The sequence below is a fragment of the Mus pahari genome, chromosome 2 (assembly GCF_900095145.1).
Source record: "Mus pahari chromosome 2, PAHARI_EIJ_v1.1, whole genome shotgun sequence".
Lineage (NCBI taxonomy): Eukaryota > Metazoa > Chordata > Mammalia > Rodentia > Muridae > Mus > Mus pahari.
In genome coordinates, this window is record NC_034591.1 from 99,196,668 (window position 1) to 99,212,602 (window position 15,935).

The 15,935-nt window shown below is 46.6% G+C and overlaps 1 protein-coding gene across 1 annotated transcript in view; it reads left to right on the forward strand.

Moving 5' to 3' along the window:
• Window positions 1-15,935, forward strand: part of Eva1a (eva-1 homolog A, regulator of programmed cell death) — a 52,595-nt gene that overhangs the window by 11,369 nt on the left and 25,291 nt on the right. The window lies entirely within an intron of this gene.

Here is a 15,935-nt window from a genome sequence, read left to right on the forward strand (position 1 = left end):
TGTATGTATGTGGCAGGGTATGTATATGTGTGTCTTTGTGTCTCCACATCTACAACAACTCAGTTGAATTAATTCGCTTCATTTTCTTCCTCTGGGTGTCAGGAAACACAATGCTGGCACAAAAAGTCATATTTCAAACTTGGAGGTTTCATGGGTCTCTGGGAAGGTACTCCAGGAACCAAGGAGGAATGGGGATGTGGACACTGCGCTAAGTAAGGGTCTTTGGTTGAGTGGTGGTATACACAAACAAGACACTGAAGCAGCAGAGGGAGGAGCCACAGTGCCTTTCCCCACCTCTCTTTGGTAGCTCGTGAAGAGCAGGAAGTTTTCCCCAGGAGGGTGTGCCCGTGGTTCAGCACAGGTGTGGGCTTCGGGAAGACACACAACCCTTTATGTGGCTTGCATCCAATCTTATAGGTCTGAATGTTCTGTTAAGGGAAAAGGCTGGGTGTGTGGAGTGAGTGCAGAGAACTGCGTGTGTTATATGATAATTAAGAGTTTGTCTTCTATACTTTATTGTTGAGAACACTGGAGTGTCATGGTTCACACAGAAGCTTGGAATAAAGGTCTGGGTTGACAGTTACAGCTTCAGCGTCCTCACCGTCAAATGCACCCCTCTGCAGTTTTGGGATGATTGTGACAATAGGTTATTGGGAATGACAGTGCTTTAGACAGGATGTCTTGTAGAATCAGGCTATTCTGGTTTTAAAAAAAAAAAAAAAAAAAAAAAAAAAAAAAAAAAAAAAAAAAAAAAAAAAAAAAAGATCATGATCCAGATATGGTGGCCCACACTTTTATTCCAGCACCCAAGAGGCAGAGACAGGTGGATCTCTGAGTTTGAGGTCAGCTTGGTCTAAGTAATGAGTTCCAGGCCAGCTAGAGCTACCTAGTGAGATCTTGTCCTAAAGAAAACAACCAACCAATCCCAACTAACCAACCAAACAAAAGGTCTTGCAACTTGGAAAAGAAACTGTTTCCAGTTAAGGTTACTATTGCTGTGATGAAACATCATGACCCAAGCAACTCGGGGAGGGAAGGGTTTATTAGGTTTATGCTTCCACATCACCGTTCATCATTGAAGGAAGTCGGGACAGGAGCTCACACAGGGCAGGATCCTAGAGGCAGGAGCTGTGCAGAGGCTTTGGAGGGGTGCTGCTTACTGGCTTACTCCCCATTGCTTGCTCAGCCTGTTTCTTGTAGAATCCAGGACCATTAGCCCAGGGATGGTACAGTCCACAAAGGGCTGGGCCCTCCCAGATCAATCACTAATTAAGAAAGTGCCCTATAGACTTGCCTGCAGCCTAGTTTCATGGAGGAGTTTTCTCAACTGTGACTCCTTCCTCTCCAGTGACTTCAGTCAAGCCGAGGTAAATTAGCTAGCATAGGAATATAGGAAAGATTGGTTTTAAAATGGGCAGTAATACCATGTAACAATTGTTGGGTCCTAGAATTTTAAAAACTCCATTTAACTGAAAGGACTCAGATATTCCAGGCTAGCCTCTGACTTAATTATGTAGCGGAGGGTGACCTTGAACCTCTCTGAACCTCCTGCCTCTACCTCCCAAGTCCTAGGATTACATCTTCTGCCAATTTATGTTTTACTTTGGTAGGAAATAATTTCATATGGTCACGGGATGCTAATTTTATTACTGCTTTCCCCCACCCTATCCCCCCCCCCCCCGTCCCCAAGGAACTGCTATTTCTCTTTAGCTCTCTCTTAAAACCCTTACACAGAGACACATGCATACTTTGGCACCTTGAGGCCAAGGTAGCTCACGTGTCAGTATTGCCCTTGACACCTGATCAGCCACAGGAGGACACTGAGCAGAGTGGCACCCCCATGTGGCTGAATTGGTGTTGCTCTGGATTTTTTTTTTTAATTATTAAAAAGTTATTTTATTTTACATATATAGATGCTTTGCCTGAATGTATGTCTGTGTGCCCACATGTGTGCAGTGCCCTAAGAAGCCTAGAGTCACAGATAGTTTCGAACCACCATGTGGTTGCTGGGAATGGAACCTGGGTCCTCTGGAAGAGCAGCCAGTGCTCTTAACCACTGAGCCATCTCTCCAGCCCCTTGCACAGAGTTTTAAAGTTGACTAACCAATGGATTAGAGCAAGCACTGAAACAACCAGTTCCACTTAGAAATATGGCAGCCCTTATGTTGGCTGCATAATATGTAGTTACCTGTATTTCTTCCTCCTTTTGTTTTTCTTGATTTTTTTTTTGTTTGTTTGTTAGTTTGTTTTAATGACATGGTCTTACTAAGTAATTGAGGCTGGCACTTGGTTTGCAGCTCAGGATGTCCTCCTGTCCACTGTCGTCTAACCTCACCCTGGATGGCAGAGATGAGCTCCATGCGCTGCACAATTGTATTTTTATGAGAGAATGCGCTGGAGTCTTCTCTGATGGCTCTGAATCTTTGATAGAGTCGCTGAGCCTGCCCGGTGTTTTAATTGAACACAACACTGGCGATCTGGAGTGGGGGAAGCATGCTTGTGTGTACAGTCTTGCAGCATGAAGAGACTTGTATGGATCTGAATTGTTAAGAGATCTTTTTGCAACTCCAGATTTCCTAATCTATGATGCATGCGCACGTGTGCCGGTGTGGTCATCATTTTGGCAGGAGACATTTCATTCTGGGGGGGCACTAAGAGCCATCTGGGCTTGTAAACACATAGGGGCCTGCAGTTGTTTACAATAGACACAGACCACTGTTTACGGGTCTTACAAATAATTTTAATTTTTTTATTGTTATTTTATATGGGTATTTTGCCTGCGTGTATGTTTGTGCACTACTTGGCAGAGACAGGAGACATGGTTGAACCCCCTGGTTCTAGATTTCCAGATGGTTGTCAAGTCTTCCTAGGAATTGAACCCAGGTCTTCTAGAAGAGTGTTCAGTGCTTTTAAAAAAATGTGATTTTGCTGGGCATGGTGGGGCACACCTTTAATCCTAGCAATTGGGAGGCAGAGGCAGGCGAATTTCTGAGTTCAAGGCCAGCCTCGTCTACAGAATGAGTTCCAGGACAGCCAGGGCTACGTAGAGAAACCCTGTCTCAAAAAAGGGGGGGGGATTTTTAGAGTTTTCAATATTATTTTTTTCTATAAGAGTGTTTTGCTTGTATATATGTTTGGGCACCGGGCATGCACAAGCCTGATGCCCAAGGAGGTCAGAAGGGGGCATTGGATTCCTTGGAACCAGAGTTTGGACAACCCTGAGCCACCAGGTAAGGGCTGGGAATTGAATCTGGGTCCCCCGTAAAAACAAGTATTATTAACTAATGGACTATCTGTCTAGTCTAAATCTTTTTAAAGAGATGTATTTTGCTTTTAAGTATGTTTATGTATTCTTTTGTAGGTATGTGCATATGAGTGGGTGCCCACAGAGACCAGAGGTGTCAGGTCCTCTGGAACTGGAACTGCAGGCAGTTGTGAACTGCCTGATGTGGGTGGGTGCTGGGGACTGAACTCAGGTCCTCTGGAGGAACAGTGTGGACTCTTAACCACGGAGCCATCTCTCTAGCCTCTCTGTTCTCTGTTCACAGTTTTAAAACCTTTTTTTTTTTTTTTTTTTTTTTAGTATGATGTGACTCAAACATCTGGAGAGCCCTTGCTACAGATGGGCTGAGTTCCGTTGCGTTGGGGAGAAAGGTGTAAGCCGTGGTAGTCACGGTTGGAGTGTTGAGTGGGGCTGCCTAGGAAGGACCTGGGTGTTGTATCAAGGGTGTGTGGCTCTGGCTCTGGCCTGCTCAGGTGCTCAGTAGTTTGTTTTGTGCTGCTTGGAGCTGAATCTGCACAGAGAAGGCTCTGTATGGCTGCTAGACTGGCTCTCCATTTCAGGGAATGATCCAGAATGTGAGTGTGGAATATGATTTCGCCCCATCCAAGCTCAGCCTAGGACTTAGCTCTAGATTCCTCCAGACCCCTGCCTGTCTTTTCTGAGCTGCCGGGGTCTCTGTACTTCTGGTTCCTTAGTTTCCTTTTGGATTTCTCAGACTCCTTCTACGTATTCTCTGGTTTTCTTATTAATATATATCCTGATTTATTCTTTGGCAATTTCATGCATGTATCTGTTTGATCATATACACAGTCCTTTGCCTTCCTGACCCCAGGGATTCCCCTCTCCTCCCCACAAGGTTCCCCCTCCTACTGTGTCTTTTATTTCTCCAGACTCTGAGTTTAATTAGGGTTGCTTGCATCAGTGTGGACAGAGCCTTATTTCCTGAAGTTACAGCAAGTTACCAGTGACTTCCCCCACCCCCACCCCCAAGAAAATGAACCCAATCTATCCAGCAGGCATTAGCTGCCAACAGTATATTGGGCCAGAGTGGGGATGGGTTGGGGTGGGTCACAAGCCCCTCCCCAGCCGCATTAGGGTTCTGTCTTCAGCCTAGATGTTCCTGCAAGTCACTTCTGAACCTGTGAGGTCAGTGGAGCAGAGAGAGTGATGAGCATGAGAGCTGTCTCTCTTTTTCCCTCAGCTTTTTCTTGTCATCTGCAGATGGTCTCAGACCCATCTCGCTCAGGAGGCCTTCGGTAGAAGGGGAAGGTTTTGTGGATGAAGCCTGGATAGATCCAGTGGCTGGTGGATCCCATGTTTTAACAGGTGCCCTGCATTAGGTGCCAGGGTCTGCCAGTATGTCCTTCCTTGCCTTACGAGAATGGTTGGGTGGGCTTTGGTTTGGTTTTTTTCCTGGCACACGGTGGTGAGGCTGGAATTTTTTTTTTTAAGATTTATTTATTATATGTGAGTACAGTGTAGCTGTCTACACACACACCAGAAGAGGGCGTCAGATCTCATTACAGATGGTTGTGAGCCACCATGTGGTTGCTGGGATTTGAACTCTGGACCTTCGGAAGAACAGTCAGTGTTCTTAACCGCTGAGCCATCTCTCCAGCCCTGGAATTCTTTCCATGCCCAGTGTGGTTTGGATTTTGTGGCTGTCTTCAATTCCATGTGTTTCCTGCCACTCTGTGTATGTGTATATGTGTATGTTTGTGCACGTGTGTGTGTGTGTGTGTGTGTGTGTGTGTGTGGTGGAGGAGGAGAACAGAAATTAGTGTTAAGTGACTTTCTCAATCATTCTTGCCTTCTTTTTAGAGACTCTTACTGAATCTGGAGTTCACTGGTTTCAGCTAGACTGGCTGGCCTGTGAGCCTCGGGACCTTTCTGTCTCTGACTCACCCATGCTGGGATTGCAGGTGCACACTTGGCATAACTTAAACAAAAAGATTTATCCTTATTTTATGTGTATTAGCCTTTGCCTGTATTAGTGTGGACATACTATGTGCATGCAGTACCCCCAGAAGCCAGAGTGTCAGATCCTTTGGAACTGGAGCGCCTCCCGAATTCCCAGATGTTCAAGAGAGTCTGGATTCTCTGCCCAGTTCTTCTAGACCAGACGGTCCCCTTTGTTGTCAAGGATTTTCTGATCTGAGGTGCAGGACTGCAGTGCAGTGGGCACAGAGATTACGACCTCAGTTTTTGCCAAGAACAGTCTTTTTCCTTTTATTCCAAAGGAGCAAACTATGATCATGAACGTTTAATCCTCTTGTCTCTTTCTTCAAAGTGAACGGCTGAGTGTGCCGCCTCGCCCAGCTTATGTGGTGCCTGGGATTGAACCCAGGGAGGGATTTGTGTATGTCAGGCAATCACTCAACCACCTGAGTTAAACTCCAGCAGGTCCTTCATGATGTGAACGTCTTGGTACCCGTTTCCAACACTCGAACTCTTCTTCACAGAACCAGCTGCGATTGTCTTTGAAAGCTCTCACCACTTTTCTGATGCTGTGCCTCATACAGGTCCTACTGGGTCAGAAACCCTGCCCTCAGCCTGGTTCCAGGAACCTTATATCCACAGGCAGAGCCCAAAGGAGTCCATCTGGCATTCTCAGACAGCATGTTGCTTCTTGTAGAAGTCATGCCTGGTTCTTCCCTCTAGTCCCATGCTCCCAGAAGTAAGACTGAGACTTAACATATATTTACAAATACCTTGGCCATATAGTTAGGCTCTTCTCTGATTAGATTGCAACTTAAAATAATCCATTTATTCCAATCTACATGTAGCCAGGCCACATGGCAGGTTACCTGTGCTCAGGTACCATGTGGCCAACTCGGGAGAATCTCTAGCTCTTTGTTCTATCCAAGGATCCTTTCTGCCTCCCAGAAGTCCCACCTCCTCTTTCCTTTCTAAGCCACAGGCCATCAGGTTTATTATTGACAGGTGCTACACCCATACAGACACAAGATATTCTCTCTACCACTTCTGGTCTTCAGTTTGTTTTGGTGGAAGGGGCCAGGTTGCAAGTAGCCCACATTGGCTTTAACTTGCATGTAGCCAGGGACGATTGAACTGCAGTACGTCCTGCCTCCACCTCCTGAATGCTGGGACTGTAGGTGTGCACCACTGCACTTGGTTAGTGCTGTGTGCTAGGGATAGAACCCGGAACTCTGTGTATACAAGGCAGGCACTCTACTCATGAGTCTACATCTCCAGATGTCCATCATTGTTTTAAAGTCCCACACAGCCAGCCCGCCTCTTCTGTCTGTAAGGGTCAGAGTCCAGTGCCATATCAGTCTTGGGGATAGGCCTTAGCGCTAGCCTTTCAAGTTCAGAGGACACCTTGCCACCCTGTCCTTGCATTCACTTGGGACCAGGGATGAAAGCATCTTGTACTCAGCCTCAACGGTTCTGAACATTCCTTTAGACACTCCGCTCTGGTTGTAGGGCCCTATGTCTACATGTCTGATCTCAACACTTCGATGGAGGTCTTTGGGTCGCTGGTTCCGATGTCTCCTCCTCATCTCTTTCTGCTGACAGATGCCTCTTGGGTGTGGCGGTGCCATGTGAGCCGCCTGTGTTTGATGTTTTGGGGACTGCAGAAATAAACTGAAAGCAGAGCGAGTCTGGGAGCATCCAGCGCCTCCACCACGGGTTATGTCAAATGTCTTCAGTCACTTTCTTTCCATCTTGGAGACTTCACATAATTACAACCATTCCCAGACAAACACTAAATAAAATTTACACACGCCGCTTGAATTACTGTGCCATCTTATCCCAGGGTGGCTTTCTCAGAGATTAATATTTCACCGAAATGGTTCCTCTGAGTAGGCCAAAGCCAGAAACTGTGGAAACTCAACATTTGCTTTATACAATAACCCTTTAGGGCAAGGACGATTTCTGAATCTTTTTTTCTTTTTTAATAGCATGCTCATATAGAATAATAGAAGCCCTCTTAGCAGAGCCCATGTGGCACGATTCCCAGATTGTGTTTCTATCTCTTCAGAAACTGTGAGGATGTGGCTCTAGTTGCTATTGTCTGACATGGGCACGTAACAATGACAATTGTTGTTGCTTATTGAGCAGTCCCGTGGTGTGAATGTGGGGTCTTTAGTTCCCCGAAGGCTAAAGTGTCCTCATCTTTAGAACAAGCCCCACACTATTATGTCATAAAAGGAAAAATTAAGCCCTGAGTCCTGTTTGTGGACACGGTGTTTGCGGGACTTTTATGTCTGTCTGACCTAGGTTTTGGTTTTGGTTTCTTCCCTCCCTCTTTGGGCTGAGCGTCCTGATCACGCTAGTTTGGTGCAGTGCACCGGGGAGTAGACTCTTCTCTCAGAGACTTTATTTTAATTCTTCTGGAAACGGTTGGTAGAATTTTCCAGAGAATCCATCTGAAGATCTGAGGGAGGGGCTGGGGTTGGTTAAATTAGCAATTCATTTTTCCCCTTTTTTTTCCCTCATGTGTGTATGTGGTGGTGTGGTGGTGTGGTGGTGGTGGTGTGGGTGGCGGTGGTGGTGTATGAATGTGTGTGTTTCTGTGATTTAAACCTGGGACCCCACACTTGATCGGAAAGTACTATACCATAGAGCTGTACCTTTATCTTTTTTTGTTTGTTTGTTTTTTTCTACTTTTTCCTTTGAGATGGGTCTCACTAAGCTGCCCAGAATGATTGCATGATTCATCCTGTGGTCTAGGCAGGCCTTGAACTCCTCACACTCCTGCCTTCGGCCTCTTGCATAGCCGGGAAGATGGGCTCACCTTGGAGTTTCAGTTTCCTCACAGTTAGCAGCACTGCTTGGGTCATCCCTGTCTCGCTGGATGGGGCGAGGTGGGAGTCTGTGCTCTGGGGAGGACGGTTCAGAAGCTCAGAGCACTGGGGTTGATCTGCAGCCTCTGTTCCTGTCTGACTGGGCAGCGTGGAAGAACTTCCTCCGTGCTTCTATTTTTCCCACCTGAAAAGTAGCTACAGCCGTCCATCCCTGCATCATGGTCAGAAGCATTCAGCCAATTCTAGAGGAGACCTCAGCAATGAGTTCTGAGAATATAATTAGTAATTGATACCCAGAGCACTGCCTCTAAAGGAGCCTTTATGGCTTTTCCCTATTGCTACCCCATTGCTGGAATTAATTACTCTTTCCCCATTGCCCTGTAACACGCAATGTACATTGCATTTATGCTCCCTTGTTTGTTGTGTCTTAGGTAGCTAGACTGCACATCTCTCCCACTGGCGTTCATGCTCATTCATTTCTGCATAACCTTCCTTCATTCAGAGGAAGCCCTCAATTTATTGAAGGAAGATAGGCAGGCTGTGTACCTTGAGATAGGAAGGTAGTCTGCCTTCAGGCTGAAAGACATTTGGTTAAGATTAGAAACTTCAATGAGCTATTCCTGCTGGTGGTCCCCGTCTAGTCCTAGGTGAAGGCACTAGGCTGTTAGTTCCCTGCCAGAGCAGCAATAGGAGACTTCAGAGATTGGGGACTGTCATTTGAGTTTGGCCTAAGCCACACCAGGTCACGCCAGGTTCTGTAACTCAGGGAGAGCTTTGGCCAATGAAGATGCAGTCCTTGTCAAGAGTTACAGAAATACTACTGATGGTGTTGACAGTGACCACTCTGCTTTAAAGCCTGGAAATCTTATCCCACCCCACCCACTTTTGATTCTGGCCATATAGTGGGATTTGTTTTGAAGTGGTCATGTACCATGCACTATGCTGACCACCACTATTGGAAACGGTGGGGCACGAGACCCTGACAGCCAGTTACCCAAGACTGTTCCAGACTCGATGGTGTCATCAGTGCTGACAGGCTAAGGATAATCGCAAGGCGTGGTAGTCATAAGGTGACGTTTACAGGCTGAAAATCGAGGGAGGAAAGCAATGGAAAGTGTAAGTGTCTGTGAGTGTCTGATGGTTTGTGTTGATGGTCAGTGGAGCAGACTCTAGTCACCTAAGGGGTAAGCTTTTAGACGAACAGATTGGGTTCGCCTCTGGGTATGCTGTGTGGGACCATCTTGATTAGATTAAATAAAGCAGGGATGCCCTTCCTATGTATGTGGCACCATTCCTGTGGGCTGGAGTCCTAGAACTGAGTAAAAAGGAGAAAATGAGCTAAGCAAGGTACTTGTCTCTGCTGTGTGCATGCCGGTGACTGCTGCCCCAGGCTCCTGCTGCTGTGAGCTCCCACAGTGATGGGTGATGGGCTGTACCCCCAAACCGTGAGCTAGAACAAACCCTTCCACCTTAAGTTGCATACAACCTTAAGGTGTCAGAGTCTTTGCTGTTGTTGTTGTTGTTGTTGTTGTTATTGTTGGGGTTTTTGTTGTTTTTGTTTTTGTTTTTCACAGCAACAGGAGGAAAAGTGACTGAGGTAGAAAGGAAGAGGAGTGAGTGCCAAGGACCTGTCGGGGAGGGGACTAGGCAGGCTCAGTTAAGTGTGGAGGCAACGAAGTAAGTTCATAGTAGATACAAGAAACAGACAAAAAATGGGTAGAGAGAACAAGTAATTGGAAAGAATAGACAAATATAAGAGAAAGACATACATGTAACATACAAATACATACTCACAAACATTTGCATATGTGAGTACTCATATCTGTACAGATACATATCTGCATATTTGCATGCGTATATGTACTTGTATGGGGAGAAAAAGGTTAGAAGGGAGAGAGTGGGAGAAAGTTTGAGAGGGAAACACACACACACACATACACACACACATACACACACATACACACATACACACATATACACACACATACACACACATACACACACACACATACACACATACACACACATATACACACATACACACACATACACACACACACATACACACATACACACACATACACACATACACACACATACACACACACACACATACACACATACACACACACACACACACACACACACACACACATGTCATTCCTCTGTCTCTAGTCTATCCTTTGCCTGTGTGCTCACTTATTTTTATAAGAAAAGATGAAGGTGAGTTTTTGTTTTTGTTTTTGTTTTTGTTTTTAAAGAAGGGAAACAAAGGAAGACTGAATCATTGCTGGAGTGTGACCCACAGGAAGGAGAGAGTGACAGATAGAAAGTTCTGGTGTCAGGACAAGCAGGATGATTGGCATGGGCACAGAGATGAGCATGGAGGGGCCAGGATATGGCTGTCTGTGTAGGAGCTCAAGTGTGTGTGGGGGGGCATTGTCCCTGCTTCCTCAGGGGAGCTGAGAGCCTGATAAAAACTGCAATTGGTTTGTTTCATCCGTCCATGCTGAGTATTGGGCAGGACCAGGCTGGTGGGGGTCAGAGTGGTTAAAAGTTAGGCCTGGGGGAAGAGAGGGGATGTCAGAAATGTCCTGGTGGGACCTGTGTCACGCTGGGAGTAACCAGGCTGTGTGGAGACAATTGCTGAGCCTAGGATGATGTTGCCAGGGGAACACAAGGAAGAGTGGGGGTGGGATCCGGGCTCACATCATGGGGAAGCAGGGCCTGCTGAGGAAGTGTGATTCCCCAGGGAAGCTCTCAGCCAGCAGCCGCTCAGCACCAGCTCTGCTCAGTTATGGGAAACTCTGGGAACAAACAGAGGGACTAAGGCACCTTTCCTGCCCACGAGTGGCTCACAGCACAGATCTGAAGATGGGGCAGATGGGGGTCCAGAAGTGTCACTGGGAATGACAGGAGGGCAGTGGCCAGCAGGGCAGTGTGATTCATGGGGCACCGTGAGTGCTCATAGAGAAAGTTTAGATTTCAGATCTCTTGATTGCTTCTCTGGGACTATGAATATCCTCTCCAGGCAAGGTATGGGAACTGTACCGCAGCTCCAGTGACAACTCTGTGTGTGTGTGTGTGTGTGTGTGTGTGTGTGTGTGTGTGTGTGTGTGTGACACACACAATTTGGAATTTCTATTTTGGCTCACAGTTTCACAAGGCTTAATCCATGCTTCGTTGATCTCTTACACCTGGCAGATGAGGATTCTACTACCATATCTCCTGTGCAGGTGACTCCATGCATTGGGGTAGTCATCATGGTGGCGGGAGTGTGTGGCAGAGGCTAGTCTCCTCTTGGTGGGCAGGAATCAAAGAAAGTCACATAGGGAAGGACAAAACTCCAAGGATGTGGCCTCCAGAACCTGTTGCCTCCAACCAGCCTCACCTCCTGCTGTCCCCCCAAGTCCAGTAGTTATTTGAATCTATCAGGATTAATCCATGTATTAGAGTTCTCCATAGGAGCAGAATGAATGGGGTGGATGCATATGGTATGTGTGTGTGTGTGTGTGTGTGTGTGTGTGTGTGTGTATTTATTAAGTCCATCTGTGTTAATATAGTAGCAGAGTCATGCCTGAGAGCTGGGAACCTAGGGGTTACTCTGTCCTTGAGCTTGCTGTCTCAGCAGTGGGAGTAGCCCCTTGTGTGACTGTCGCATGCTGGGGAGGCCGACAACCAGCTCGTTGCTCAGTTCACAAGGCTGGATGTCTCAGCAGCCCCAGTCTATAGACGAAAACCTGAGAGGTTCCAGAGAGCTGCTGGTTCTTGGACTATGATGAAAACACTGGTCCTGGTGTAGCAGCAGCAGTAAGAGGGTGAATCAACTCAGCAGCAGGAGGGAGCCCAAGCGAACCAAAGGGGAGGTACCCTCCTTCTGCTGTCCCCCAGCCTGCACTGTCCCCTCAGTCAGCACCGGGAGGTACTGCCTACAATAGACTGGGTCTTCCCAAGTCAACTGAGGCAATCAGCTAATTCTTCAGTAGAGGCTCCACATCCAGGTGATTCTTGAGTTGACATTCAAACCAACTACCATAATCCATCCATGAAGACAAGACTCCCACCATCAAACCATTTCCCAATAGCCCATGGGCTGGCAACCACACTGCTTTATATAAGCCCCTGGGATCTTTCATATTCAAACCACAATGGTCAGTCCCTGAGTATTTTCATGAATGTGGCTCAGTGAGCCTTGGAGACCTGCTTTTGCACGTAGGTACAGGAGCCAGGAAAGTCTTACCGATAGATGTGTTGCACACAGCTGGCAGGAATGTGATCCAGTTCAGTCACTGACGAAATCAGTGTGGAGGTTGCTCCGAAACCAGACAGATCTTCATGTCGTCTATACCATTCCTGATGGTGTATACAGAGACTCTAAGTCCACATAGCACAGGGGGACTTGCACACTAGCGTTTCTTACAGCAACAGTCACACAGTTAAAATTACAGGTCCATCCTAGAAGTCCTGCTACAGAGGGATGGATAAGAGCTATATGGCGTGTACACACACACACACACACACACACACACACACACACAGAATTTTCTTCAGCCACAAACAAGAGTGAAGTTTTATCATGTGGAGGAAATGGATACAACTGGGAAGAATCATAAAAGGTAAATTAAACCAGTCCCAGAAACACAAATATCACATATGTTTTCTCTTATGTATAGCATCTAGATTTTACACATATATGTAAATAATGTATGTGTATATGACATGCAAGTGGAAATAAAACTGTCTACAGGGTAATCGGGGGAGATAGTTGGGAGGGGGAAGGGTGAGAAAGTGGAGGGAACCTCAGTTTACCTTCTGTTACTCTGACAAAATATCAACCCAGCCAACCTGAGGAGGAAAGGCTGATGCAATTTACACTTTCCCTCAGGGCCCGCCACTGAGGGAAACCAGAGGTAAGAACTTAGAGACTGAAGCAGAGGTCATGGAGGAACAACACTTTCTGACTTGCTCGACCTGTGTTCTTTCATAACCCAGATCCATCTGCACACCACCCACAGTGGACTGCACCCTCCTCACATCAATCATTAATGAAGAGAATGTCCCACAGACTTGCCCACAGTTCATTTGAATAGAAGCTAGTCCTCCTGTGAGGTTTCCGCATCCTAGGGGACTCTAGTTTATACGAGTTTGAAGTAAATAAATAAAACAAAGACACCAACTAGCATAGAAGGAAAGGGAAGGGGGTGGGTATGCTCATTATACACTATGTAGGTACCAAAAAAGTTTTTGAAATTAAGAGAACAAAACAGGACAACAAAAGGATTGCAGATCTAAGCTGGCTGCAGCCCAGTGAACCTAGAGTGCAGGAGGCTGAGGCAGGAAGACCCAGGGTTAGAGCTAGCCTTGGCTAAAGACAGACCACGTGTCAAACCAAAACCAAAACAAAACAGACAAAACAAAAAGAACTAAAGATCGTAAGCTTTAAGTTTCCTTTTCTTCCTCTTTCTTCCTCTTTCTTTCTTTCTTTCTTTCTTTCTTTCTTTCTTTCTTTCTTTCTTTCTTTCTCTCTCTCTCTCTTTCTTTCTTTTTCTTTTTTTTTTTTCGAGACAGGGTTTCACTGTGTAGCCCTGGCTGACCTGGAGCTTGCTCTGAAGACCAGGCTGGCCTCAAACTCACAGAGATTCACCTGACTCTCCTCCTCCGGAGTGCTGAGTCTAAAGGCGTGCACCACCACGCCCAGCTCCCCAATCCACTTTTTAATAGTTTTTTAAAAAATATCTTTTGAATGAATGTTTTGTCTTCATGCATGTAGATAAACCTTGTGCCCACAGAGGTCAGAAGAGGAGTTACAGATAGTTGTGATCCACCACGTAGGTGCTGAGAATCAAACCTCAATCCTCTTGGAAGAGTAGCCAGGGCTCCTACCCAACTGTCGGCCTCTCCAGCTTGAGCGGCCTCTTTCTCACTTCCCTGGAAAGAGCGATGGACATAGGAGGGTGCCCAAGTATCCTTTGTGAGGAGAAGCATTGACATAAAGTCTGTAGATGTATCATGTAGGGGGCCACTGGTCTTGAGTTTTCTTTCCACACACTCATAATGAATACCTCTGTCTGGGACTGAAGAGAGAGGCTTCCGGAGCAGCAGGAACAGGCTGTGGAAACGGAAAGGTCAGAATTTACTGGGCTTTAATGTCCACACAGAGCTGTGTGGGACTTTTTATTCCATAGTGCATTTGGGCATTGCTATCTGGGACCCGAATTCCCTTCCTTCCTGTTCCAGGGAAGCGGCCTTCGAGTTTCACTGATGTGGGGCCAGGGCGACTGGTCCCTCACTCCCTAGGTTGTGGGTTTTGGCTGAAGAGAAGGAAGAGGAAGCGGATGTCTCTGGTCGTCTGTTCCGTGCTTCCTTTCTGTTATGAACAGAAGAGGCTGGATTCTCCACCTAGCTAGTCCAAGTTCCTGATAAAATCCCAATCAACAGGGACTGGAGAGATGGCCCTGCAGTTAAACGCACTGACTGCTCCTACAGGGGACCCGGGCTTCTTTCTCAGCATGCTCATGGCTTACAACCATCTGTAACTGCAGTTCTAGGGCACCCGATGCCCTCTTCTGGCCTTTGCAAGCATACATGTGAGGTGCCTACATATACCCGCAGAAAAACAGTCATTCACAGAAAATAAAAATGTGTAAGTCTTAAAAACAACAACAACAACAAAACCAAAGCAATCTTACCCATGGGCTCTGAGAGATTGTTCCAACTCTTCAAGGACCTAGACACCCATCCCCCAAAAGACCTCTTTGTTGGACTTATGATGGAACCAAGTCTAAGGTATCTGGGCACGCACAGATGTTCCTTTTTCCCCCTCTCAGCTTCTGAGAAGTCAGCTGGAGCCAAGCAGGTTTAGAACTCTGACTGGCTGCAACCATCCTCATCAAGTTCTTATTAGGTAGTTCTCTGTTCCCAGTAGCCCACCTCTCCCCAGGTAGCTTACCTCCCAGGGAAGGCACCCCGCTTCTGAGTATCAGGTGCAGTGGGCTATCACTGGGAACATTTCATTTCTGCGATTGCACTCTGTGCATGGACTCAGGGCTGCCGAGAATGTAAATGTGTAACTGTGGGAATGAGCTTACCTGCGATGTGGAAGCTGATGATGAACACAGCGTGCCATGTGACCAATTAACCATTCAAGCTGGGTTCTCACAAGATGGGGCATGTCATTGTCTTCAGTTCAGCAGTCTGTGGTCAGGAAGCCAAGACACTGGGGTGCGTGTAGTAGAAGGAGATGGTTTCTTTCCATCCTTTTGTAGTTTGTTGGTAATTAGGTGAAGAAGCTGTGGGCCAGTTTATGAAAGAAAACTGCTATAGAGACAGAAAGGCTGCTTGCCACTAGCCTAGCTCCAGATTCAGTGAGACGCTGACTCAAGAAGGTAAGGGGAGAGTGACATGGCAGGACATCTGTCACCCTCTTCTGGTGTTGGGGCGTGCTCACAGTGCATACAGTGCTCACTCGTATGTGCAGACACCTTCTCTCATTCTCACAAGAACTGGTAGATGCTGCATTGCTAGGTGAGCATTGACAGAGTGTTTGTTCTTTAAAAATGACTTTTCTCTGGAAGGGTGTGGAATTAACCCAGTGGGTTATCACTCGGAGAAAGCTCTGGCTTTGAAAATATGTGACTCTCTTGTAATTCCCCCTTTCTCAAGATAAACCCCACCATTCCTAGCATCAGAGTGTCTGAAGGGCTGAATCCTAGTCTTGGCATAGACCTCGTACCCTGTGAACCAAGGGATTATTTCTATGGAGGAGGGGCCATTCTGAGTGAGGGAATCTCTGCTTACAGAGTGATAAGCCATTGTTCACTTGTGATATCTTCTCTCAAGGACTTTGCTGGTCACTGAGACACTGCATTGTGAAACCAGTG